The sequence below is a fragment of the Rhinoraja longicauda genome, chromosome 8 (assembly GCF_053455715.1).
Source record: "Rhinoraja longicauda isolate Sanriku21f chromosome 8, sRhiLon1.1, whole genome shotgun sequence".
Classification (NCBI taxonomy): Eukaryota; Metazoa; Chordata; class Chondrichthyes; order Rajiformes; family Arhynchobatidae; genus Rhinoraja; species Rhinoraja longicauda.
In genome coordinates this window covers 58,999,352-59,026,904 of record NC_135960.1, presented here as the reverse complement: position 1 = coordinate 59,026,904, position 27,553 = coordinate 58,999,352, and the positions used below count along the sequence as shown (strand labels likewise).

At 43.8% G+C, this 27,553-nt stretch overlaps 1 long non-coding RNA gene across 1 annotated transcript; it reads right to left on the bottom strand.

Annotated features, from left to right (window-relative positions):
• On the bottom strand, nt 1-27,026 carry LOC144596317 (uncharacterized). The gene is made up of 3 exons (XR_013547585.1): nt 26,712-27,026; nt 20,421-20,597; nt 1-1,466 (listed from the first exon to the last, which is right to left on the bottom strand). It is a non-coding gene; the product is annotated as an uncharacterized LOC144596317 (long non-coding RNA).
• Between the last annotated feature and the right edge of the window lie 527 nt (nt 27,027-27,553).

The following is a 27,553-nucleotide window of genomic DNA, read 5'->3' as shown; positions in this document are numbered from 1 at the left end:
TGTACAGATACATGATAAAGGGAATAACGTGAATAATGTTTAGTGCAAGATAAAATCCAGTAAAGTCCCATCAAAGATAGTCCAATTGTCTCCAATGAGATAGATGCTAGTGGATGCTCCATTGGTGTCCTGGATCATCAACTACCTGACTGGACAACCACAGTATGTCAGGCTTCAGAACTGTGTCTCAGACATGGTAGTGAGCAACACAGGGGGCCCACATGGGATGGTCCTCTCTTCCTTCCTGTTCACCATCTACACCTCGGACTTTAGATACAACTCGGACTCCTACCACCACATTTTCGGATGACTTTGCAGTTCTGGGTTGCATCAGTGAGGGTAGGGAAGCTGAATACAGAGGTGTAGTCAACGACTTTGTTGAGTGGTGTGGGCTGAATCACCTGCAGCTCAACATCGGCAAGACAAAGGAGTTAGCGGTGGACTTTAGGAAGAGAAGAATGCCCCTGTCCCCTGTCTCCATCAAGGGCGTGGATGTGCAGTTTACCAAGGAGTACAAGTACTTTGGAGTTTACCTGGACAGTAAACTGGACTGATCCAGGAACGCTGAAGCACTGTATAGGAAGGGACAGAGCCATTTTTCTGAGGGGGCTCTGCTCTTTCAACGTCTGCAGTAAAGTGCTGCAGATGGACTATCAATCGGTGATGGCCACTGCCACCTTCTTCGCTGTCTGGTGCTGGGGTAGCAGGGTGAAGGCCGCGGACACCAACAGAATTAACAAGCTCATCAGGAAGGCTGTCTCCAGCCTGCGGGGGGAGTTGGATTCATTGGAGGTGCTCTTGGAGGGGAGGATGCTCCTCAAACTGCAGGGCATCTTGGACAATACAGCTCACCCCCTCCATGACACACTGGTCACCCTGAGGAGCACCTTCAGCAACAGACTGGTTCCACCAAGATGAAGAACAGAACGCCACAGGAGGTCCTTTTTCCCTGTGGCTATCAAACTGTACAACTCCTCGCCCTTCTGCCGTGGGGTAGACTGACTCCCCTCCTCCTCCCCAGTCTTTGCAATCCCAATCCTCGACTTTCCACTCATCACTTTAATTTCATGTCTCATGTATCTTGTTGTGTTTTATGACTGTTGGCAGACCAATTTCCCTCCTGGGATAAATAAGGTTCTATCATATTATATCACATCATATCATGGTAGCTCAGGACTGCTCTCTAGTTGTTGGTTGGATGGTTCATTTGCCTGATAATAGCTGGGAAGAAACTGTCACTGAATCTGAAGGTGTGCGTTTTCACACTTCTATATCTGTTGCCGGACGGGAGAGGGGGGAAGAGGGTGTGGCCGGGGTGCGGCTCATCCTTGATTCTGCTGGTGGCTTTGCCGAGGCAGCGTGAGGTGTAAATGGAGTCATCGGAAGCGAGGTTGGTTTGTGCGATGGTCTGGGCTGCATCCACAATTCCCTGTCATTTCTTGCAGTCTTCGATGGAGCTGTCCTGCCTTTGGAAAATAAGAAAGCCATTTTTATGCAATGTCTTTCACAGCATCAGGGCCATCTCAAAGTGTCTCACATCAAGTGAAATAACATTAAAATCCTAGGCACATGTAAAACATCAAGGACAAGAAAAGGAAAGGGTAAGGACAAAATACTTGAGTACAAACTAAAGGAAATATTGTTATTAAAATCTATTCACAAGACCAAAAGACATAGGAGCAGAATTAGGCCATTCAGCCCATCAAACCTGCTCCACCATTCAATCAAAGCTGATTGATTCTTCCCCTCTCAAGCCAATTCTCCCGCCTACTCCCCGTAAACTTTGACTCCCTTCCTAATCAAGAACCTATCAATCTCCGATTTTAAAATATCCCAAGTTTTGGCCTCCACAGCCGTTTGTGGCAATGAATTCATGGTTGCATTCTGTGGCTAATTTGCACACTGCAATGTTCCACAATTAACAAGGGAATAACAAGCAGATAATTTCTCCTTTTCTTTCTCAAATAAGAGATGCAAATAGGTGCCTGGGATTTTAATGTTATTTCACTTGATGTGAAGCACTTTGAGATGTTGCGAGACATTGTATAAAACTATGTTCGTTCTTCTTTTTCCAAGGCAGTACAGTGAAATACTTCATGATTGAATAGTTCTGTATTACCATCCCTGCCTACACATATGTAGCAATCACCTGGACATCCCATGGAATATTCACCTCTTCCTGGAACAACAACTCAACCAGTCTCCACCTACTAACACCTGCCATGTGATGGATGCCACAACCATATAGAGCTTTGCCTCTTCTTTCGCTCAGTATTCTGGAGGGACTGTTCCTCCAGATGCCCCAGTCCTTTCTGCCATGTCTGATATTTCACCCCTTTCCTTTAGCTCGTTCTGACTCAACATCCAGAGCCTCACATAAGGTGCCCCTCATATTTTACCAAATTCTTATAGCATATTCACTGCTCTTACTTTGTTGCCTCTTGATATATATATATTTTTTAGATTTAGAGATACAGCGCGGAAACAGGCCCTTCGGCCCACCGAGTCCGCACCGCCCAGCGATCCCCGCACATTAACACTATCCTACACAGACTAGGGACAATTTTTACATTTACCCAGTCAATTAACCTACATACCTGTACGTCTTTGGAGTATGGGAGGAAACCGAAGATCTCGGAGAAAACCCACGCAGGTCACGGGGAGAATGTACAAACTCCGTATAGACGGCGCCCATAGTCAGGATCGAACCCGAGTCTCCGGCGCTGCATTCGCTGTAAGGCAGCAACTCTACCGCTGCGCCACCGTGCCGCTAACCAGATTGGGTAACTGTTCAGCTGAAGTGTTACAAGGATAAACCTCTGCGCTGCCATTTTAATTCTCAATTCCTCTCTCATTCGATCCTCTCAGTCTCTGGCAATGATGCAATCTCAACGAACACTAACTTGCTTTTCAAACTAGACACTTTCCAGCTTTCCAATAAATACCAAAATGAAAAACTTGAGGCATCAATCAACACATTCCTTTCTCCTTTAGTCCCCAAGTGTGAATAATTGAAGATGGCTGCACCAGCCACATAGACCCATAGAGGATGGAACCAGGCCCTTTGGCCCAACTTGTCCATGCCGACCAAGATGCCGCGTCGAAACGTTCCATTTTCCTGTTTTTGGCTCATATTCCTCTAAAACGTTCCAATCCAATATACCTGTCCAAATGCCTTTTAAATGTTGTTATTGTACCCGCCTCAACTACCTTCTTTGGCAGCTCATTCCATATGCCCACCACCCCCCATGTGGAAACGTTGCCCCTCAGGTTCCTATTAAATCTTTCCCCTCTCAGCTTAAACCTATGTCCCCTAGTTCTTGATTCCCCTACTCTAGGAAAAAGATTCTGTGCATTCACCCTGTCTATTCCTTCATGAACTTATACACCTCTATAAGATCACCCCTCCTCAACCTTGAGGTGAAATATTCATTTGATTTATCTCTCCCCTGGTGCAGATCTGACCTGCTGACTCCTGCATTTTAATTTTTTCATCTGATTTTGAAAGTTTATTTTAATTCTTCTTTGCCATCTCGACACAAATGAACATTAATGCTGAGTGCAGCTGGCATTTATGCAGAGGGAGAAATTATCTTTGGTCATTCAACTTAAGGAGTATCACCTGTCACTTCTGATAACCTCAGCACATTTGAACTCTTTGAAGTTGGTGAAATATGATGAGGTCAATGCAGCTGGCAACCAATATAGTCACACATGTTAAGTACTAACAACTAAAAAATATTTTTCCCACATATGCTACATTTTTTTTTTTTTTAAAGTGTCTGAGATATATTAAAATAAAATAAAACAACTAATCATGTCAACTAATCGTGTAAAGCTGATAATTCATGGTGAATTTAGAGAACGCCTTTTGAATCCATCGCGTTGATGTAAATATGCAAGTGTGTCAGGTTACTGAGCTGAGGTTACTGAGCTGATTTAAGATTTTCAAAAAGATTTTCAGGTTAATAGGTTAATCTCCACTGTGGTACATACAAAGAAAATAACCGCACGGAGAAAGTTAATTAAGAAACAATAGAAAACGTTTATTATATTCTTTCCATTGAGTTGACAAATATGTGAAGCAATTCTCCAACTACTACTTGGTAGGTTTGTTCAAGTGGTAGAGGATGAAGACGGTCAGTCATGTAGTAGCACAACGCAATAGCCAAAATGTTAAAGAAAGATTCCCCTTCATCACTCCAGGTACACTTGTAAGTTTCATGATGATAGCAGGATATCAGTGAAGAAAATAACAAAGCCATGAGTAGCGAGGAATATCTTTGAGTGTAATATAAATTCAGGCTTTTCTAGTTCCTTGGATAACATAGAACATTGAAATGTACGGAAGAAAGACACAAAAGGCTGGAGTAACTCAGCAGGTCAGGCAGCATCTCTGGAGAAAAGGATGCTTTTCCGCACGGCCCAGTTTTATCCTCTCCCCAAAATCCATAACTCAACCCGTCTTGGTAGACCCATTGTTTCTGCCTGCGCCTGCCCCACTGAAATCATTTCCACGTACCTCATCTCCATCCTATCCCCCCCCCGCTCCAATCCCTCCCGACCTATGTCCAAGATACCTCACACGCCCTTCGTCTCTTTCATGACTCCCATTTTTCAGGCACCCGTTCCCTCATCTTTACTATGGATGTTCAGTCTCTACACTGAAATGTACTGAACAGGAATAGGTCCTTCATTCGGTGCTGAACATATTTCCAAGAAAACAAATCTCATCTACCTATATATGATCCGTATGTCTCCATTCCCAGCATGTCCATGAGCCTATCTAAAAGCCTCTTAAATGTCACAATCGTATCTTCCTCCACCACCACCTCTGGCAATGTGTTGCAGGCAGCCACTACTCTATAAAATCTTGCCCTGCAGTTCTGCATTAAACTTTGCCTCTTTCGCCTTTAAGCTATCTTTGACATTTCCATCCTGGGAAAAAAATATTTTAACTACCCTCTTTATGCTTCTCATACTTTTATATCCCTCTCAGGTCTCCCCTCAATTTCTGGCTTTCCAGAGAAAATAATCCAAGTTTGTCCAACCTCGTAGCTAATATCCCCTAATCCAGACAGCATTCTGGTAAACCTGCACCCTCTCCAAAGCCTCCACATTCTTCCTGTAACGGGACGACCAGACCTGCATGTCATACTCCAAATGCACCCTAACCAAAGTCTGTAAAGCTGCAGATAGACACAAAATGTTGGAGTACCTCAGCACGACAGACAGCATCTCTGGAGAGAAGGAATAGGTGACGTTTCGGTTCAGACCTGCAAAGCTGCATCATGATTTCTGGACTCTTATACTCAATGCCCCTACCAATGAAAGCGGGCATACCATTCACCTTCTTTATCACGTAGTATAAGAAAATAACTGCGGATGCTGGTACAAATCGAAGGTATTTATTCACAAAATGCTGGAGTAACTCAGCAGGTCAGGCAGCATCTCAGGAGAGAAGGAATCGGTGACGTTTCGGGTCGAGACTGATGTCAGGGGGCGGGATAAAGGAAGCTTCTTTAACACTCTATCTACTTTGTGTTGCCACTTTTAGGGAGAAAAAGAAAAAGACATATGTGTGAAAGGCTGTCTTTAATTTCTTTATTTACTGCATCACTTCAAGTAAAGAGTGAGGTTGTAGCAGGAGTTAGAAGACTACATAACTAATGAAAACTGACCATGTTTCAGGTTCTAGGTAATTGTTTATGGCATGATAATTGTTTAATACCTCCGAAGCAATGAACAAGATGCATTTCTATCCCACTTAAGCTTGTGTGCTATAGGCTTCAGGGGCACTAATTACTGGTTAAATGGCACAAAAAAAACCGAGCATTTTGTAAAGTTATATTTTAGGAAATTAAAAAAATTAAAATGTAAAATTATATTAAAAATTCTCCTAAAAACCATTTGATCCTTGAATTACACCGTGGGCAAACTGCACATGCATGCTAAACAGACAAGCCTCTTTCAATTATTTTAGAAGATCCACAAGTCACATGTAAATTTCAGCACTGTTTTTCTTTGACAGATTTTCATCTGCTAAAATTTATAAATAGGGAAGGAGAATAGAGCACACGTGGATAGGGAAGGGGCCCAAGCGGGACTTTGGGGGGAAAATGAAGGGGGTGATGGTTTAGTTAGGAACCTTAATCAAAGTACCAACAACATAGAATGCAAGTGAAAAGCCAGCTGGTATCTATGCCATCATTTTGATGCTGATTGTACTTACAGGAATAAGTTTAACATCAATCTTTGGGAGCTCTTTTGCACATGACGGGTCAAGACCAATTGCAATATTTTGATCAGTTAGAGGTTCGAAGGAAAACTAAACATAGAGGGAGTATGGAGAGGGAATGGTAGAAAGAAATGATGGAAAAGGAAAGGAACAAATAGAGGGACAGAGGCAATGGAAATAGTCAGAGAATCAGATGGGGAAATGGACTGCAAGCAGAATAGAGATGTTTGTTAATGGAATGCGAGGGAATAAAATTTGATAAGAGAGAAGGAACATTGAAGAAGTAACATTGAGAAGAGGACGGTGAGGAAGGATTTCCAAGAGAGAATGTGGTGGGACAAAAATATTGAATTATGGGGTGGGGAGATGGGAAAGAACTCTAAGAGAATAATGGGATTGAAAATAATTGGATGGTTAGTGGGAAGACACTTTCAGCAGGACCAATTTTCCTGGTCTTAGTTAGTTCCATAGTCAATCACTTTGAGTTTGAGGCCATTTGCCACTGACTTGTGGAATAGCAAGGGGTGTGTGGAATATCAAGGGGTGAGCTGCTGTTCAAAGCAGAGAATCTTCAACAAAACAATGTCTCAAGAAGAGACAGATTAAGGGTTGAGCAAATGTTAGGGGAAAGCGAACAGGGATCACGTTGATGCTTCAAGGGGATAAAAATGAGTGAACGTTTCAGAAATTCATTACTGTAGAGGAGTCTAAGAATTTCTTAATATAGTTGCCATCTACAGATGCAATTCAGGGTGGCCAGTATTTGAGCAGACTGTGAAAACAAGTGCCTATGGATACATTAAAGGATACGTAGCCTGCATGCGAACAGGGGAGTTGAGAGAATTAACAGGCTCAATTTCTCAGTATCAAGGTGAAAATTATAAAGTGGGATTGACTAATTAGGTTTCCAGCATTGAGAGTTTCCATGGAAAACGGACGTTAGCAGAGAGATAGGAAGTTCAATAATGCTGAGAAAGTGCCAATATTTTTACAAAAAATATTAGATTTCCTTATGAACTTAAATGCATACCTCATGTTTTTATCCAAAATTGCATAGGTGGCTACACAGCAACACCTAATGGCTAAAGTTTGCAATTGCACGCAGATGCTACTTGTTTCAGTGTGAGCTTTCAATGCGGTTATTTTAGGATCTAATGTTACATGATACTTTAACATTTGAAACTCTTAAGTTACCTGCTAGTGGTATGACTGGTATTACTACTAGATGTTGCTGCCTCTTATTTGGGTCCTCCATGACTGCTGATATTTCCCTGCATAACCAATATTAACTTTGGGTTTACTTTGCTAATCTGTAAGTTGCTGACAGCTATGTGTGATGGTTTATTTTACGTATGTGGTCTGGTGCTTGGAGTCAGCAATGGTTGATGCTTGGTATCGGGGCAGCTTCTCCATTGATTTCAATGGAGAAGCATAATTATGAGGGACTTAAGTGAGTATGAGTATTTTCAATGGTTCAGCGATACTTTATAGTCACATGTACCTAGTTCTTTATTTTTCACACACAACAGTAAAATTATACTATAAATAAGCACAATCATTCGTAAGAACAAGAGTGCACAATAGCATTATTTTATTTTAAAGATTTTAAGTCTAAAGATTTTCAAGTTATTTAGTTTTCATATTTGTATATTATAAGCGTTTAAATATTTTGAATATTATCTATAATAAACCACAAGATATTTTAAAGGTTTCTGAATGTTTGCTCAACTTTGGCAGTTAATAAAGTCAGGAGTTGTGACTTAAGTGGCCATCGCTGTTATTTTGTGCAGCTCTGTGGCAGCATTTGTATTGTGCAAAGTCAATAAGTTCAGATAATCAGCTGTTCTAGCACCTCATTCACATTTCCAACATGGTTTTATCTTGATTCGCTCTCCCCCTCCCTTCCCTCTACCCCTTCTTGTATTTCATATTTCATTCATTTCCTCCTATTCACCCCCCCCCCCCCCAGCCATTCTTCCTTTTAAACATTAGCCTCTTTTACACTATTTCAGCTAACACCATTCCTTGTATCAAGGGCCTCCCCCTTTTACTCTTGCCAGTTCTCCACTTGTTCACTGTATAAGTATATCCTTTCTCACATTACCTATTCTGATCAAAGGTCAATGACCAGAAATATTCACTCTGTTTCTCTCTCTCTGCAGATATAACCTGAACTGCTGAGTGTTTAAAGTAATTTCATTTTTATTTCAGATTTCTGCCATTTGCAGCTTTTTTTGCTTTTCAAGCCACATTTCTTTCAGCTTTGGCACTGAATCGATAGCTCTGAGGGGAACCATTCCCTCAATCTTCCGTGGTTAAAGATTATACTTCACTGTTGTTTGCAACATAAAGGAAATCAATATGAACATTTCCCTTCGGTCTCTTCACAATACCATCATAAAGCTAAAAAGCTGTATTTCACTAAGGAATATGAGTACATTTCACCTCATTTATTGCTGCTAAAAATCTAATTGCTGGGTATACATTACCTGAACATGACACTGCTCTTTGAGTTTTCCAATACATCAGTATTTTTAATTATATATGTACTTCAAGGTGAAGACAGACCTTAATAATCGGCTTATCTTGAATATATATACACATGTTAAGCATGTACACAGCTGATTTAATTATCCTGATGATTTAAGTCCTTTTGGATCTCTCCCTCTCTCCCTCTCTCCCTCTCTCCCTCTCTCCCTCTCTTCTTCTCTCTTCCTGCCACGATTTTAGCACCGTTTAATTTAAATTGGTCTTATATTTTTAAAGCTAGAGAGATTTTAAAGTTTAAAAATCACCTTTCAAACCAATGTGTGAAAGGTCCTCAGCGTGTGACTTCACAATGGGACCCACACAACATTAATTGCGCTTCCCCCCACCCCCCAGGGAGCACAGCGCCAGAGAGAAGGTGAAGGAAGATGGCCGCTGCCAGTTCGGCCGCTCTCCTGCTGCTGGCCACAGCGATGGCTGCCCGGGGCCGGGGTCAGTGGCTCCCTCTCCCCCTTCTTCTCCCCCCTCGCCCGCACCCGACCCCGGGGGAAATTCCGAGCAGGAGGAAGATGGTCGTCGAACCCATCGACTCATCGTTCCCCTCCGTCTACTCCAGCATCCGCTTCAACCGACAGCGTCGTTGAGTCCCCGCTCCCGCCCAGGCCCAGCGCCCCGCATCATCACCGGAACACAAACTCCACCGGGCAGATTCTTCTTCTCCTTCTCTTCCCGCTTCTCCTCCAGCAGCCACTTCAACCGACGGCGTCGACGACTCCACAAGGGAAGGGGGTGGGTGTGGGGGGTAGTGGGGGTGGGCGGGAGTGGAGGGGGGGAGTGGGGGTGGGGAGGACGAGAGGGGAAGGGGGAGTGGGGGGAGGGGAGTGGGGGGGTGGGAGGGGGAGTGGGGTGGGGGGAGGGGAGATGGGGAGTGAGGGAGATTAGGGATGGGGAGGGGAGGGGGAAGTGGCAGTGGGGTAGGGGAGGATGGAGTGGGTGAATGGGGGGGATAAGGGGGATTGAGTGGGGGGGTGAGGGTGCTAGACCAATACAGGAGAGGCTTTGGGTCCACAGCTCACTCTGGCTGCAGCGCTGGCGTCACGGGGCCGAGGTGAGTTGCACCCTCTCCCCTTCCCTGTCCCTCCTCTATGAGGAATGGGCCCAACGGGTCCACTTGGTCTAGTATATATCTATATACTAAAACTCTCGTTTGTTATCTTGTTTGTGACTGAACGTCAGCCAAAACGGTACACGATAGCGCAACAATTTAGGCCCACCTTACTCACCATTGTCACTTTAGTGATAATGCAAGTAGTTTTATTGAAATCGGTGTTATATTTTTTGTTATTCCCATTTTAAAGTTCAAAAGGAGGGGAGGGGAGGGGGGAGAAGGGAGAGGGAGGGGGGTTGAGGAGAGAGGGGGGGGGGAGGACAGGGTACTGCACCTATGCAGGAGAGGTTTGGGCCCAACGGGTCCACGTGGAGCCAATGCAGCCAAAACGGTACACGATAGCGCAACAATTTAAGGCCCACCTTACTCACCATTTGCCTGCGGTGTGCAGTATCAAGTTTCATTATATTTTTTAAGTAATTCACTTTATAAACTTTAATAAACTTTATACTGTGGATGAGACAAGTCATTTTGATCTAATACTTCCGTGTTTGGCATCACAATGGGAACCCAACGGGTCATATATGAGATTGCCATTTGAGATCGCCATTTTGATCTAATAGGGCGTCACAACGGGGGAGGGTTGCTGGGCCCGGCGGTGGCGTGCCTGTGCAGCAGCGCCAGGAGGACCGGTGCCCGTCCCAGCGTGCCCCGCGCCTGACCTTCCTCCCGTGGTGCAGCGCGGTGGGAGAGAGGAGCTCAAAGAAGATGGCCGCCAGCAGGACGGGCATGGTGCAGCGCCTTGCGGCCACTCTCCTGCTGCTGGCCGCCGTGAATGGCCGCCCTGGGCCGGGGTGAGTAGCTCCCTCTCCACTTTCCTCTCCCCCCTCGCTCACCCCCGGCCCCGGGGGAGCCTCGGATATACCCTGGGATCTTTCTGTGCGCTTTTGGAGTGGTGAAGGGGTGGGTGCTAGACCAATGCTGGAGAGGTTTGGACCCAACCGGTCCACGGGTCATCTAGTAATATGTGATTATCATGGCAGATGACGATGATCAGATTTCTTTTGCCACGGTAGGTTGCCAAATCCATTTTTATATCTTAGGTAGACTGGTCTGATCCGAAGAAAGACACAAAATACTGTAGTAACTCAGGTAGTCAGGCAGCATCACTGGAGAAAAGGAATAGGTGACATTTCTGATTGGAACCTTTAGTAAAACTGAAAGATAGAGGTAGTTGGAGAGGGGGGCTAATGTGGCTCTAAATGCAAGAGTTCACCTGTCTTTTGAGCCCTGCCAGTTGGAGACTTCACGACAAGATTCTGTTGCAATACAAAGTGTTTTAAACCAACCCTCCCGCGGAATATCAAAGTGCTCACATCTAAAGTGCAACAGCACTTTTGAAACGCTCTTGAAGAGGGATAAGGAAGTATAGATGCATTCCTTACAAAAATAGCTCGACTAACATCTATATCATCCATCTTACTGGACTCTGGATCAGGCAATGTGTACTGTACGATTACTGAAAGTATCCAATTTGGAGCTTACATGTGGCTATAAATTCAGCGAATGAATTCTAGAAATAGCAAACAAAATAGATTACTCTGGTGAGAGTGTGGCCAGTTTTAGTCTCAGTATTATAGTCAGGATTTGGACTAGAAAAAGTGCAAAACATATTGCAAGAATGATGCCTGAATTGAGGCTATAAACAATCAGGAAAGACCAAAAGGAGTGATATCTATTCTCGAGAAGCTGAAAAGTGACTTAATTGTGATCTTTAAGACAAGGTAAGCATGGTTAAAATATGTCCACTTGTGAAAGAGTTGGTATTTGTGGCCTGCATGAGACAGTCGCCAATCTAATGAGGAAGTCAGAAAAGATCTTTTACAGGTGAATAGAATGCACCATTTGCTTCCACAAGAATTATTTCAAGTTAATAATAAAGAGGCATTTAAGAAGAAACTGAACAATTACATATGAGAAAAGAAGAGAGGGTTATGTTCATGTGATTGGATAGAGCAGGATTACTGGAGGTCAGTGTGAAACCTGGACCACTTAGACTGAATGGCTGTTGCTGTCTTGGACGTTCAATGTTATTTTATGTTGCAGATGTTATAGAATTGACAATTCTGGATCCTGAAACCAATGTCAAAGTGCTTTTTTTCAATGAGTGTGGTTCCAGAACATTGGAACAAATTAAATTCATAAGATCATAAGTGATATGAGAGGAATTAGGCCATTCGGCCCATCAAGTATACTCCGCCACTCAATCATGGCTGATCTTTCTCTCCCTCCTAACCCCATTTTCTTGCCTTCTTCCCATAACCTCCGACACCCATACCCGCACCAAAAAGAGACCAGTAATTGGACTTACACAAGGATATGCTGGAATCATGAGCAAAAGTCAAAGTGCTGGAGGAACTCAGCGGGTCAGTCTGCATATGTGGAGGGAATGGACAGGCAAAGCTTTGGGTCGAGACCCTTCTTCAAACTGTTTGTAATAGGGGAGAGAAAGTTGGAAAAGAGATGTGGGGGCAGGACATAGCTTGGCAAGTGATAGGTGGATACAGGTGCAGGGGGTTTGATTGGCAGATGGGTGGAGTAAATAACAAAGTATTTGGACTTATATTGGCACACGTTAGATTCAGGATATCAATTTTGTGGAGGTCCACTTCTACCATTTTAATATGCACAGCATCTCAGCTTCTGTCCAATACACAATCCTCATCAGAGTTAAACAAAAATGCTGAAACTCTTCACTAAACAGCATAGGAGTACCTTTAGCAAGTAAACTGCAGTAGATCAAAAACACATCACAAGCACTTTCTCAAAGACAACTTCAATGCAAAGTCAAAAGAAAAAATACAGCATTTATAGAAAATCTGGTAGCAAATTTACATACACTAATGCCCCACAATTTCTGATGAGATAGTGACTGAATTGTCATTGTGGAACATTCCTGTATATTTCAATTGTGATAGATGAAAAATAAATATTGTTGAGTCACTGATGGGAGATCCCCTGCCCTTGGATTAAGAGTCAAGTCAAGAGTGGTTAATTGTCATATGTACCAGGAATATACAATGACATTCTTACTTGCTACACTTTTCAGGCACAACAAATAAATATACAATAAACATGAATGCAATAAACGATGAGTTATACTAGGTAACCAGACCAAAATAGTGGAAGCCGAAGTATACAGTGCAACCTATAAAATGCCCATACTAGTTCATTGCTGAGGTAGTATTGTGCAGTGTGGTTCAAGTGTGGAAGCATGCAGGTACCGCAGGCAGTGAAGAAAGCCAATGGAATGTTGCACTTCATAACAAGAGGAGTTGAGTATAGGAGCAAAGAGGTCCTTCTGCAGTTGTACAGGGCCCTAGTGAGACAGCACATGGAGTACTGTGTGCAGTTTTGGTCTCCAAATTTGAAGAAGGGTATTCTTGCTATTGAGGGCGTGCAGCGTAGTTTTACTAGGTTAATTCCCGGAATGGCGGGACTGTCAAATGTTGAAAGACTGGAGCGACTAGGCTTGTATACACTGGAATTTAGAAGGATGAGAGGGGATCTTATCAAAACATATAAGATTATTAAGGGGTTGGACACGTTAGAGACAGGAAACATGTTCCCAATGTTGGGGGAGTCCAGAACCAGGGGGCACAGTTTAAGAATAAGGGGTAGGCCATTTAGAATGGAGATGAGGAAAAACTTTTTCAGTCAGAGAGTTGTAAATCTGTGGAATTCTCTGCCTCAGAAGGCAGTGGAGGCCAATTCTCTGAATGCATTCAAGAGAGCTAGATAGAGCTCTTAAAGATAGCGGAGTCAGGGGGTATGGGGAGAAGGCAGGAACAGGGTACTGATTGAGAATGATCAGACATGATCACATTGAATGGTGGTGCTAGCTCGAAGGGCCGAATGGCCTACTCATGCACCTATTGTCTATTGTCTAAGAGCCTAACGGTTAATGAGAAGAATCTGTTCTTGATCCTGGAGGCAATGGTTTTCAGGCTCCTGTTCCCAATGGTAGCAGCGAGATGGGAGCATAGCCAGAGAAGTGTGGGTTTTTGATTATGTTAGCTGCCTTCACAAAGCATGGTAAAGGACATTTGACATGTTGAGTAGAGTAATCCCATCTGTACCATTCCTCAGCTTTTACTTGGGCTTTGAAAATTATCCTCTGTCACGCACATTTCCAATTCCCTTTTTAAAAGCAGCTATTATTTCTTTATACCAGTCCTCTTTGCAGCAAATTACAGATGATGTTTACCTTTTGACTAATAGAGTTTTTGCTCACATTGCCCCCTTGAACCTTTTGCCCAAAATGGTTAATTTGTCTCCCTGGACAATTTGGTAATGGGAACAACTTCTTTATAATGATCCCATGGATTCCATTGCCTCTACTTGAGAAGAGCAAAGAGGTCTTTCTGCAGATGTACAGGGCCCTGGTGAGACCACACCTGATGAAGATGATGAATGATGATGAATAAATTTATTGGCCAACATACAAGGAATGTGCCTTGGTGCTCCGCTCGCAAGTAACAACACGAACATACAGTAAACAATTAAGAATAAAGCATAAAACATTAAAACATTAAGAATACAACATTACAGTTTAAACATGTGAGTGAAATATACCAGAGCAAAAAGAGACTACAGACTTTTGGTTATTGAGTAGAGCTACTACTCGAGGAAAAAAAGCGTTTTTTATGTCCGGCTCATGATGAGTTTTAAGGATTACTAATTTTGCTCATTGTTTGTTATACTTTGATATTTTCTATATTTAGGAAATTGATTTTAAACATAAAATAATAAGATACTTAACTAAGAAAGCAAAGTGGCATTGCTAATCTTGTTTGCATTCAGTACAGGGAAAGTGTTCCACTTCCCCTCTTTGTCGGGTTACTCCCTTACTGACTGCAGTGATGGTATTGAGATCTATGTACAGTGCCATCCATAATGTTTGGGACAAAGACCCATCATTTATTTATTTGCCTACGTATAAACACTACTGTAATTTCTACATGGTGAAACCAAAAGGTATAAAAATGGCCTTTATTAAAATGTGACAATGTGCACTTTAACCACACGATTTTTTTTCTATTACAAATCTCAAATTGTGGAGCACAGAGGCAAATAAATAAATGATGGGTCTTTGTCCCAAACATTATGGATGGCTCTGAAAATGAATAAGCCAGACCTCAGGCTAACGTTTTACCTGGAGAGCAGAATCTCTAACAATGCTGTGAAACACCTGGACGGCACGGTGGCACAGCGGTAGAGTTGCTGCCTTACAGCGCTTTCAGCACCAAAGACCCAAGTTCGATCCTGACTACAGGTGCTGTCTGCAAGTAGTTTGTACGTTCTCCCCATGACCGCGTGGGATTTCTCTGAGTTCTTTGGTTTCTTCCCACACTCCAAAGACATACAGTTTTGTCAGTTAATTGGCTTTCTATTAAAATCTAAATTGTCCCTAGTGTGTGTAGGATAGTGTTAATGTGCGGGAATCACTGGTCGGCGCAGACTCGGTGGGCCTAAGCGCCAGTTTCCCCGCTGTATGTCTAAACTAAACTAAACTAAAATCATTTGACAAAGATCTCTGTGAAAGACAAAGCCCTCCAACTGTTGTTGATTATTGTGGTTAAATAATATGCAGAAGAGCTGAGATATATTAATTTTAATGGTTTAACATAGTTTTATGAAGATTTTGTATCCCTGAAATTGAACCTTCATATACTTGTTTGAGAATTTGTTCATTACATCTTACATCTTGATAAGGGTTAGCATGAATAAACATCTGTGGTGGGCACCCTTGCTTTGTATTGTACTGATTATAACTTCTACTGCCAAGAGCAAAGGAGAAAGACTGTAACAAATTGGTTGACTTCAATGCGCGCATGTGGTTCTCTGAAATTCTCTCAGTCACTTTGTGTGTATACTGGATAGCAGCTGCCAGTGCCTTTAGGATCTGTGAAAGTCAAGTATTTGAGTTAAGAGTTATATATTTCATGACATCTGCCTGATGAGTTTTGAAGAAATGAAAATAGCAGAAGGCAACTAATTTGTTAGCTTTCATTAGATTTTCCTGGAATCACTTCCAAAATATAATGATATCCAATCTAATTGCATGCTTGGTATCACTTAAACAACTGTTTCAACTAAACAACACCTGGAATCCACATTAAATTAAAAGGGTGCATTAGTTGCAACAGATGAGTCATTCTTGGACACACAGATCAAATGCTGGGAGTCAAAAATAAATACATAAATTATAGAAATACTTAGGGTAGGTGAGTGAAAAATCTTGTTAATATTTTAGAATGTGAGTTTTATTGGGATCTAAGAAAAGTTAGAAAATAGTGTGTTTTAAGTTAGAAAGAGCTGGTGGGTAGGGGTGTGGAGAAAATACAGGGAAAGTCTATGAATACGAGATACCAAGGAAGGTTGAAAGAGTCAACGAGTGATGCAGCGTGGAAACAGGCCCATATCCCTCTGAACCTGTCCTATCCATGTAAATGAAGCTATGTTGCAGTTGATGGCACTCCCAGTTGAAAGTGGGTGATGAAGGCTTATTCGTCACAGCTGTTCAGTACCCTGACAGCTCAAATTTGCCTGACAAAGAGATGAAGTGCTGTTCCTCAACCGTTTGTTGGGCTTGTGGGAACGATATAAGAAAATAAAGCCTGGGGTCAGAATGCCAAGGAGAATTTAAGTGATAGGCATCTGGAAGGTTAGGGTCATCCTATGGACCAAAGAGAAGAGCTCGGGAAATCACCAGATCAGACTATCACTCCATACGTCCTCTTAATCCTTCTAACTTTCCTTTATGCTAATGGGAGTGCAACAACCCAAAACATTAAACCGATTCTCTCTCCAGAGATTCTGTCTAACCTGCTGAATATTTCCAGCATCTTCCGATTTGAGCTTGGATAGTAGATTGTCTATTGATATTAATTGAGAGTTGTAGTCTGCAATGCACCTAATTTCAGATAGCCACCTTCTCTTTGATGGGTATTTTCTTCGAAATTTGGTTTACCTTTGGAGAACAATTTCAATATATTGCACTGTGCCATGGATAGTGGAGTATTTTATTAAATACAAAGACCTGGGAAATCAACATTTCCCCAGGCATAGTTGAATATTGCCTCAGGAATTGATGGTATAATGGTCATTGCCCAGGCAACGAATGTATATTATATATTGAAATGTGATATATTGATATATTATATATTGAAATATACTAGAAAATCTAATAAAAGGGAACTAAAGATGCTGGATTATACTAAAGATCGACACAAAATGCTGGAGTAACTCAGCGGGTCAGGCATCATCTCTGGTGAAAATGGATAGGTGACGTTTCGGGTCTGAAGAAAGGTCCTGAACCAATTTTTTTTCCAGAGAGGCTGTCTGACCTGCTGAGTTACTCGGCATTTTGTGTCTATACTAGAAAACCTGCTCTTCTTAAATTAAAGGGTACTTTGAATCATCACGAAATATTACATATTTATTCAATAAACTGATAGGTGTAGTTTAAATAATTTACTAGTGAATAAATTTGACTATTCATTCACATAGATAATCCCATCATTTATGAGCAATTTTCCCACTTTTTCAGCAAGTACAGCAAACGGATACGGTAGGTTTGGAGGGATATGGACCAAACGCGGGCAGGTGGGACTAGTGTAGCTAGGACATGTTGGCCGGTGTGGGCAGGTTGGGCCAAAGGGCTTGTTTCCCGCTGTATCACTCTATGGCTATGACATTAAATATATATGGCTGATACCACTGGCTCTTATTTATGGAAACTTAATATTCATGGCAAACAAGTATGAGAAAAAATGATTGAAACCTCTGTTGCTATCTGCGCATTCCCTATATGCTGTAGCAGGTTTACTGTGCTTCCTCTGAGACATAACATGGCTTTTACCTGCACAGGCTACCAGTGAAACATTTCCCTCAGATGAGACAGAGCGTGAATGTCACTCCAATACTCGAATTCTTTGTGTTATTCTACACTACCCTTTACAAACCTACAATTCTGATGAAAACAATACAGACAAACCATCGACAAACTGATGGTGTATGTCATCCTGGGTCCCTGCTAAGTTAGCAATAATAGTTTAGTTTAGTTTATCACTTATACCAAGTTACAGTGAAAAGCTTTTGTTGCATGCTAACCAGTTAGCGGAAGACTATATATAATTACAATCAATCCATCCAGTGTACAGATATATGATGAAGGGTATAAAAATTTGTGCAAGATAAAGTCCTCCCCTTCCATCAATTTCCGTAAAGTCCTAATAAAGATAGTTGGAAGGTCTCCAATGAGGTAGATGGTAGCTCAGGACCGCCCTCTTATCTTTAATAGGATGGTTCAGTTGCCTAATAACAGTTGGGAAGAAACTGTCTTCCAATTGTCTTCAAAAAATATTTTTTGAACCAGGATATGTGGTTGAGTATTTTCTATGATTTCATCAGATTCCTGTTTTCCATCTGATATTTGCACTGAACACTCCTGAACCTCTTAGCAGGGCACAGATTGAAAAAAAAAACCTTCACATCAAAAATATCAGTATCTTTTTTTTGGGACGTAGGCTTTGCCCTTCCCTGGCGATCAATATGAAGGGGAGGTTAAGTCACTTTCTTCAACCTTGAGTGAAGTTACATCCACGATACTATTAGGTAGAGAGTTTCATTGTTTAGACCCCACACGTCTGCTGCCTGCGTCCTGCTTGGTAGCAGCTATGGGTTTTGGAGATGCTGCTGAAGTGACAAAGACAGTATGCAGCTTGTTTTGCACATGTGTGGTACTAGTAGAGTGAACATTGGCAGGTATGGTGTCAAGCTTTTTGAATATGTTGGCGCTGCATTCAGCAAGGGTAGTGAACAGTGTTCCACCATTGCAGACATCTACCAAGCAGGTGAAGGAAAGCTCTGAAGTGTCAGGAGGCAGATCCCACCAATAGTATAGTTGAGTTTCTGATCAATGGTGATCTCAAATAAATTGATGGAAGGGGAGAAGTAATGATACGGACTTGACAGGCCAAGTGCATGGGAACATAGTTATGTTTCAGATCAGTGATCTTTCATTCATACTGTATAACCTACTATTGAGAAGGACTTTCACCAAATCATAGCATGCATCAATCTATCCTCCAGTTGATTATTAAGAGTGCAGTAGTTTAGGCTTAACATTATTTTAACCAAAAATTTGCCATATGTGAGCTGGTGTGGCAGTAAATCAAGCCACTTACTGATCGAACCTTCGTCACCAGAACTGGAACGATCACGTGACAGGGAGATGACTGTTGACAGTAGGTGATGACAGTTGACAGTTGGAGATGAGAAGCTCAGATCGAGCCCACGAGTGGACAGACGTGTGGTGCTCCTCTCAACAGCAACAAGCACCCAACTGTTCTCCTAACTAAGCGCGCATGTGTTCAACCACTGTTTCGTTAGTAAAACACGCTTGATTCACAACGCTTGGATTACTACACTGGTGCTTTTATGTCAATAATACATTAACATAATTTTAATCGCCATTCAAAATGATAATCTGAGGTTGTTATAGTTATGGAAAACATGATATTAACATGATAATAACCATAAATCAGCTGAAAAGTGGCTAATTGTTTGAGATTAAAGTCTCATGTGTTTTTCCCATTTTTATTTCTGATTCGTTACATGCATACAGCATAACAGCGAAATTCAAATATATATTTTTTAGAAGATGTACAAACAGTTTCTAATGAGTGCAGTTATTATTTTATGGGAGTAGTTTTCTGCAAATATTAATAATGAAAATTAAATGGCAAAATAAGTTTATCAATGTGCAAATTATTGCCCCTACAAATATGATACTGATTAATCTGCTCTTGTTGGAAGCACTTTAGTCTCCTGAGTCAGAACATTGATGGTACAATTTGTACCTTGAGCACAAAAGTCTTGGGTGACTCTTCAGTGATGTACTAGGAGAGTACAATGTAGCATCTATTGGTCCCACCTTCCTGCTTCAATAATTGAAAAATGACACAAACCATAACAACAAAGCAGTGGACTATCCCCAGAGTCTGGATAATAGTTATACCTTAACCAATATCTTGGAAAGAAGTTGTTAACCGATCACCTTTTCACATTTGTGTTTGCGGAAGCTTGCAGTGCACAAATTGGCTGTTATGTTATATCACAGCAGTAACTACAATTTAATACCGTTTACGTTTTGGTTTATTGTTGGCACACGGAACCTTTTGATTGGGTCTAAGATGCTTTAGGATATACCAGGGTCATGAGAGGCATAATATAAACAATTCTTTCTTATTGTGCAAATACATCGAAAATAACTGAGGAAGTGAAGCAACGATAGATGTTATCACGTTAGAATAGAATGTACGTCACTGAATCAGGGCATTCAGGTCATTGACTTCCCCACCATTGGTCATCTAATCCCATGAGTATAATCTTTCTTGAATTACTTTTATGAAACTGAGTTATTTAACAAAACTAGTAATTAGATTTGAAAATGAAAATCAGTAAATTTCAAATACTGTATCAGAAATCAGAACTAAAAATAGAAGTATTCGAAAGCAGTACCTGTGGAAAGAGAACAGAACTGATGTTTCAGGTTGAAGACCCTTCTTCAAAATTGGGCGAAAGCTGAGATAAATTATTTGTAGAGGAAGTGAAGCAACGATAGATGAAATAAAGGGAATATCGCTGGTAGGGTGAAGCCAATGTTGCAGTTGGTATAAGTTGAAGAATTCATGCATTCTGTGGGTTAAGAGCCACAGTTAGAAAAAAAGTGAACAGATGTAAAATGAGTTAAAGGATGGTAATACCAGTGAAGGAACATAAAGCAATGTGAAATATGGAGCTACGGGAAGGATGAGCAAGTGCTGTTCCTTGACCTTATGTTGCATCTTTTAAGAATGCAGGAGGCTGCAGGCAGATAGGTCACTGTGGGAGTGGGATGGAAAATTAAATTGGCAGGCAGCTGGGAGACCCGAGTTGCCAATACAGACTAAACACAGTTACTCCATAAAGCAATCGCCCAATCTGTTTTTGGTTTCTCCGGTATTGTGGAGACCACATAGTGAAAACTGAATGCAAACACTAAATTGGAAGGAATGAACCACTGTTTCACTTGGAAGGACTTTTCTCACCCCCTTCCTTCCTGGACAAAGCAATAGAGTTACCCTCCACCCCACTAGCCTCTGCATTCAGTAGGTAATTCTTGACAGTTTCAACAAGCTTTAGAAAGATTCCACCACAAAATCACATCTTCCCTGCCCTTTCAACATTTTGAAAGGACAATTTATATTACAATTCCTGGTTTGCTCTTTTATCTCCCTTTCTTACAATCCTTTCCCAATGAAGACACTGGGGATGCAACACCTTGACTTTTTACTTTGTTCCTTCCTGCCAACCAGGAACTCAAACAATTTAAAAATACTGTGCAATATCTACCAGTACATTTCTGTAATTCCAACTCCCTTAAACAACAGCACCACCCTGTGGCAACACAATATAATTTTTTGCTTTAGAAATATATCATCGATGGAATTATCCTGTAGCAAAATGAATCCTTGAACTAAATGGTTAAGAATTTACTGCAAAAACAAAACATGGATTTTTAAGCTCTTTAAAATCATTCAAATTCATTGAATCTTTACGATTCATGATCTATCATCCTAGTGCACTGCTGGCAATTCTGGGGTTTATTGTGCAGTCCCAATTACTCCAGAATGAATGGTGGAGTTAAGAATCATATTGAGGTACCGGGCATCACATTTAGGCCAGATCAGGTAAGGACAGCAGATTTCCTCCCTTGAAGGACATTCATGAATTAGACATACTTTATAGCAAACATGTGAATGCTTTCAAGAGAGAGCTAGATAGAGCTCTTAAGGATAGCGGAGTCAGGAGGTATTAGGGTATGGGGAGAAGGCAGGAACGGGGTACTGATTGAGAATGATCAGCCATGATCACATTGAATGGTTGTGCTGGCTCGAAGGGCCGAATGGCCTACTCCTGCACCTATTGTCTATAGACTCCCTCTCCCTTGACTCTGTCTGAAGAAGGGTCTCGACCCGAAACGCCACCCATTCCTTCTCTCCAGAGATGCTGCCTGAACCGCTAAGTTGCTTCAGCATTTTTGTGTCTATCCTTCTCTTAAGACTTGCTCTGTGTCTACCTTTTCCGACGAAAGACTGAAAGATTAACTCTGTATCCATCATCCCGCGCAAACACCGTCAGTCTGGCCGAGCAGTTTCTTCCTAATTGTTGCAGGATGCCCACGGGAGGCCGGTACATTCCTCTCCCTGAGGGTGGTGTTTGGGGATCCTGCTCCAGATACACTGTATTTGTCCTCACAGACTTCTGCAGCTCGCAATGAATGAGTAGGTGGGTTTTGCACAGACTGTTGGAAATACCAGTGCATCTAGCACCACCATCCAGGAAGGTGGGAAAACAAAGTGATAACATTTCATCAGTAGTTGATTCTCCTTTCTGTGTAATGTTGTCCGACTTACTGCGCATCTTCATAACGTTTTCAACTTTTAATTTGTCATCTCTCAGTTGCCTATAATAATAGATCTTCCCTGAGATTCATTCTTTAGCTCCTACCTCACTCAGCAAATTGAAATTCGTGTAATAGATCTTCCCTTAGATTCATTCTTTAACTCCTACTACCTCACTCAGCAAATTGAAATTCGTGTAATAGATTTTCCCTGAGGTTCATTCTTTAACTCCTATCTCACACTCAGCAAATTGAAATTCGTTTTTTGTTTAAATCTCTCTTTCCCGGTTCGAATGAAAGCTTTCTAGATGCTGCATTTTTCCAGAATTATTCCAGGATTCACAGCTCTGTCTTTACATCTTTTTCCTCCCGATTAATTAAAGATTAATTCTGTGTCCTCGCCGAGTAAAGGTAAAAAGTTAGCCGAGCAGTTTCTCCCTTGTCGTGGCAGGAGGCCGGTGTGTTCCTCTCCCTGAGGCCAGTGTGTTCCTCTCCCTGAGGCCGGTGTGTTCCTCTCCCTGAGGCCGGTGTGTCCCTCTCCCTGAGGCCTGCCTGAGGCCGGTGTGTCCCTCTCCCTGAGGCCGGTGTGTCCCTCTCCCTGAGGCCGGTGTGTCCCTCTCCCTGAGGCCGGAGTGTCCCTCTCCCTGAGGCCGGTGTGTTCCTCTCCCTGAGGCCGGTGTGTCCCTCTCCCTGAGGCCTGCCTGAGGCCGGTGTGTCCCTCTCCCTGAGGCCGGTGTGTCCCTCTCCCTGAGGCCTGCCTGAGGCCGGTGTGTTCCTCTCCCTGAGGCCGGTGTGTCCCTCTCCCTGAGGGCGGTGTGTTCCTCTCCCTGAGGCCGGTGTGTCCTTCTCCCTGAGGCCAGTGTGTTCCTATCCCTGAGGCCGGTGTGTCCCTCTCCCTGAGGCCGGTGTGTTCCTCTCCCTGAGGCCGGTGTGTCCCTCTCCCTGAGGCCGGTGTGTTCCTCTCCCTGAGGCCGGTGTGTCCCTCTCCCTGAGGGCGGTGTGTTCCTCTCCCTGAGGCCGGTGTGTCCTTCTCCCTGAGGCCAGTGTGTTCCTATCCCTGAGGCCGGTGTGTCCCTCTCCCTGAGGCCGGTGTGTTCCTCTCCCTGAGGGCGGTGTGTTCCTCTCCCTGAGGCCGGTGTGTTCCTCTCCCTGAGGCCGGTGTGTTCCTCTCCCTGAGGGCGGTGTGTTCCTCTCCCTGAGGCCGGTGTATTCCTCTCCCTGAGGCCGGTGTGTTCCTCTCCCTGAGGCCGGTGTGTTCCTCTCCCTGAGGCCGGTGTGTCCCTCTCCCTGAGGGCGGTGTGTCCCTCTCCCTGAGGCCGGTGTGTTCCTCTCCCTGAGGCCGGTGTGTTCCTCTCCCTGAGGCCTGCCTGAGGCCGGTGTGTCCCTCTCCCTGAGGCCTGCCTGAAGGCGGTGTTTGGGACCCTGCTCCCCCGGGATATCTTTCTTCCAGATTGCAAGCGATAGTGGAGTGCAGTGGACATGCGGTGTTGGGGTTTTCGCTGCGACTGGAGCAGAGGCGTCGTCTCCAGACCAAAGTCAGACAGCAGAGCAAGATAGAGCACTCGACCCTAAAAAACCCGTCACATAGAAACATAGAAAATAGGTGCAGGAGTAGGCCATTCGGCCCTTCGAGCCTGCACCGCCATTCAATATGATCATGGCTGATCATTCAGCTCAGTAGCCTGTACCTGCCTTCTCTCCATACCCCCTGATCCCTTTAGCAAAAAGGGCCACATCTAACTCCCTCTTAAATATATCCAATGAACTGGCCTCAACTACCTTCTGTGGCAGAGAATTCCACAGACTCACCACTCTCTGTGTGAAGAAATGTTTTCTCATCTCGGTCCTAAAAGACTTCCCCCTTATCCTTAAGCTGTGACCCCTGGTTCTGGACTCCCCCAACATCGGGAACAATCTTCCCGCATCTAGCCTCTCCAACCCCTTAAGAATTTTATATGTTTCTATAAGATCCCCCCTCAGTCTTCTAAATTCCAGCGAGTACAAGCCCAGTCTATCTAGTCTTTCCTCATATGTAAGTCCCGCCATCTCAGGGATCAATCTGGTGAACCTTCTCTGTACTCCCTCTAAGGCAAGAACGTCTTTCCTCAGGTTAGGAGACCAAAACTGCACACAATACTCCAGGTGCGGTCTCACCAAGGCCCTGTACAACTGCAGCAGAACCTCCCTGCTCCTAAACTCAAATCCTCTTGCTATGAATGCCAACATACTATTCGCTTTCTTCACTGCCTGCTGCACCTGCATGCTTGCTTTCAATGACTGGTGCACCATGACACCCAGGTCACGTTGCATCTCCCCTTCTCCCAATCGGTCACCATTCAGGTAATACTCTGCTTTCCTGTTCTTGCCGCCAAAGTGGATAACCTCACATTTATCCACATTATATTGCATCTGCCATGCATTTGCCCACTCGCCTAATCTATCCAAGTCACTCTGCAGCCTCCTAGCATCCTCCTCGCAGCTAACACTGCCACCCAGCTTCGTGTCATCCGCAAACTTAGAGATGTTGCATTCAATTCCCTTGTCCAAATCATTAATATACACTGTAAATAACTGGGGTCCCAGCACTGAGCCTTGCGGTACCCCACTAGTCACTGCCTGCCATTCCGAAAAGGACCCGTTTATTCCTACTCTTTGCTTCCTGTCCGCCAACCAATTTTCTATCCACCTCAACACTGAACCCTCAATACCGTGTGCTTTAAGTTTGTACACCAATCTCCTATGTGGGACCTTGTCGAAGGCCTTCTGAAAGTCCAGATATAACACATCGACTGGTTCTCCCTTATCCACTCTACTAGTTACATCCTCGAAAAATTCTATAAGATTCGTCAGACATGATTTGCCTTTGGTAAATCCATGCTGACTTTGTCCGATGATTTCTCCACTTTCCAAATGTAATGCTATCACATCTTTAATAACTGACTCTAGCATTTTCCCCACTACCGATGTTAGGCTAACTGGTCTATAATTCCCCGTTTTCTCTCTCCCTCCCTTTTTAAAAAGTGGGGTTACATTAGCTACCCTCCAGTCCTCAGGAACTACTCCAGAATCTAAAGAGTTTTGAAAAATTATCACTAATGCATCCACTATTTCTGAGGCTACTTCCTTAAGCACTCTGGGATGCAGCCTATCTGGCCCTGGGGATTTATCTGCCTTTAATCCATTTAATTTACCTAACACCACTTCCCGACTAACCTGGATTTCCCTCAGTTCCTCCATCTCTTTAGACCCCCGGTCCCCCGCTATTTCCGGCAGATGGTTTATGTCTTCCTTAGTGAAGACAGAACCAAAGTATTTGTTCAATTGGTCTGCCATCTCCTTGTTCCCTATGATCAATTCACCTGTTTCCGACTGCAAGGGACCTACATTTGCCTTAACTAATCTTTTTCTCTTGACATATTTATAAAAGCTTTTGCAGTCTGTTTTTATGTTCCTTGCCAGTTTCCCCTCATAATCTATTTTCCCTTTCCTAATTAAGCCCTTTGTCCTCCTCTGCTGGACTCTGAATTTCTCCCAGTCCTCTGGTATGCTACTTTTTCTGGCTAATCTGTATGCTTCATCTTTTGTTTTAATACTATCCTTGATTTCCCTTGTTAGCCACGGATGCACTACCTTTCCTGGTTTGTTCTTTTGCCAAACTGGGATGAACACTTGTTGTAGTTCATCCATGCGACCTTTAAATGCCTTCCATTGCATGTCCACCGTCAACCCTTTCAGCATCAATCGCCAGTCTATCTTGGACAATTCACGCCTCATACCCTCAAAGTTACCTTTCTTTAAGTTCAGAACACTTGTTTCTGTATCGACTTTGTCACTCTCCATCCTAATGAAGAACTCTACCATATTATGATCACTCTTGCCCAAGGGGCCTCGCACAACAAGACTGCTAACTAACCCTTCCTCATTACTCAATACCCAGTCTAGAATGGCCTGTTCTCTCGTTGGTTCCTCGATATGTTGGTTTAGAAAACCATCTCTCAAACATTCCAAGAAATCCTCTTCCTCAGCACCCCTGCCAGTTTGGTTCACCCAATCTATATGTAGATTGAAGTCACCCATTATAACTGCTGCGCCTTTAGTGCATGCATTTCTAATTTCCTGCTTGATGCTATCCCCAACCTCCCTACTGCTGTTAGGTGGCCTGTACACAACTCCCATTAGCGTCACGGCGCCATTTTAGTAGGCAGAAACTTGCAGAAACATTTAAAAAGAAAAATAACAAAAAAAAAGCTGTGAATTGATTGATGAGGTGTTTTCCGCGTTTTTATGGTGTCATCACACATACTGTTCCCCCAAAACACTGATTACACTGCGAGAGGCCTAGGCAGCGAACGGCGAGTTTTGCTTACTAAAATGGCGGCCGTTGCGCACTACACTTCAGTGCAGGCGATTTCGACGGAGTGGTCCATCTTGCTCCTCTAGTATCTTTGGTCTCCAGGCCGTTGCCACCTTTGACGCGGGCGGCGCTGACCTCCCCCTGACCCGCAGCCAACCTCCGCGTCCCCGTCTCCCCGGCAACGCCGGCCGCCATTGCAGTCGCAAACTGCAGAAGGAAGCCGGCGTGTGTGTGTGTCCCTCCCCGGCCGCAGTCGCAGCCGGATCCCGGTCCCCCCCCCGCTCCAGGGCTGCAGGTGAGAGAGAGAGAGAGAGAGAGAGAGAGAGAGAGAGAGAGTCCCGAAAACAAACCCGGCAACGGTAACAACGGTCAGGTAAAGTTAGCGGCAGCGGCAGCGGCGGGCGGGGTGGGGGCAGAGGGAGGGAGGCGACTCTGCAAGTCAGCATCGGGGGCGAGAGGGACGGAAGGGAAAAGAGGATAGAGAAGGGGGTGGCCCAACAGAGTAATGGGGTGGCAGGGGCAGGGGAGGGGGTGTCAGGGGGAGAGGAGGGGCTGATGGGTAGAGGAGGGGCTGATGGGTAGAGGAGGTGGTGTCAGGAGCAGGGAAGGTGGTGTTAGGGGCAGAGGAGAGGGTGACGGGAAGAGGAGGGGTGTCATAGGGCAGGGGAGGGGGTGTCAGGGGCAGGGGAGAGGGTGACGGGAAGAGGAGGGGGTGTCAGGGGCAGAGGAGGGGTGTCAGGGGCAGATGAGGGAGTGTCAGGGGCAGGGGAGGGATGCTGGGGAGAGGGGGGGTGTTAGGGGCAGGGGAGAGGGTGTCAGAGGGAGAGGAGAGGGTGCCAGGGGGAGAGGAGAGGG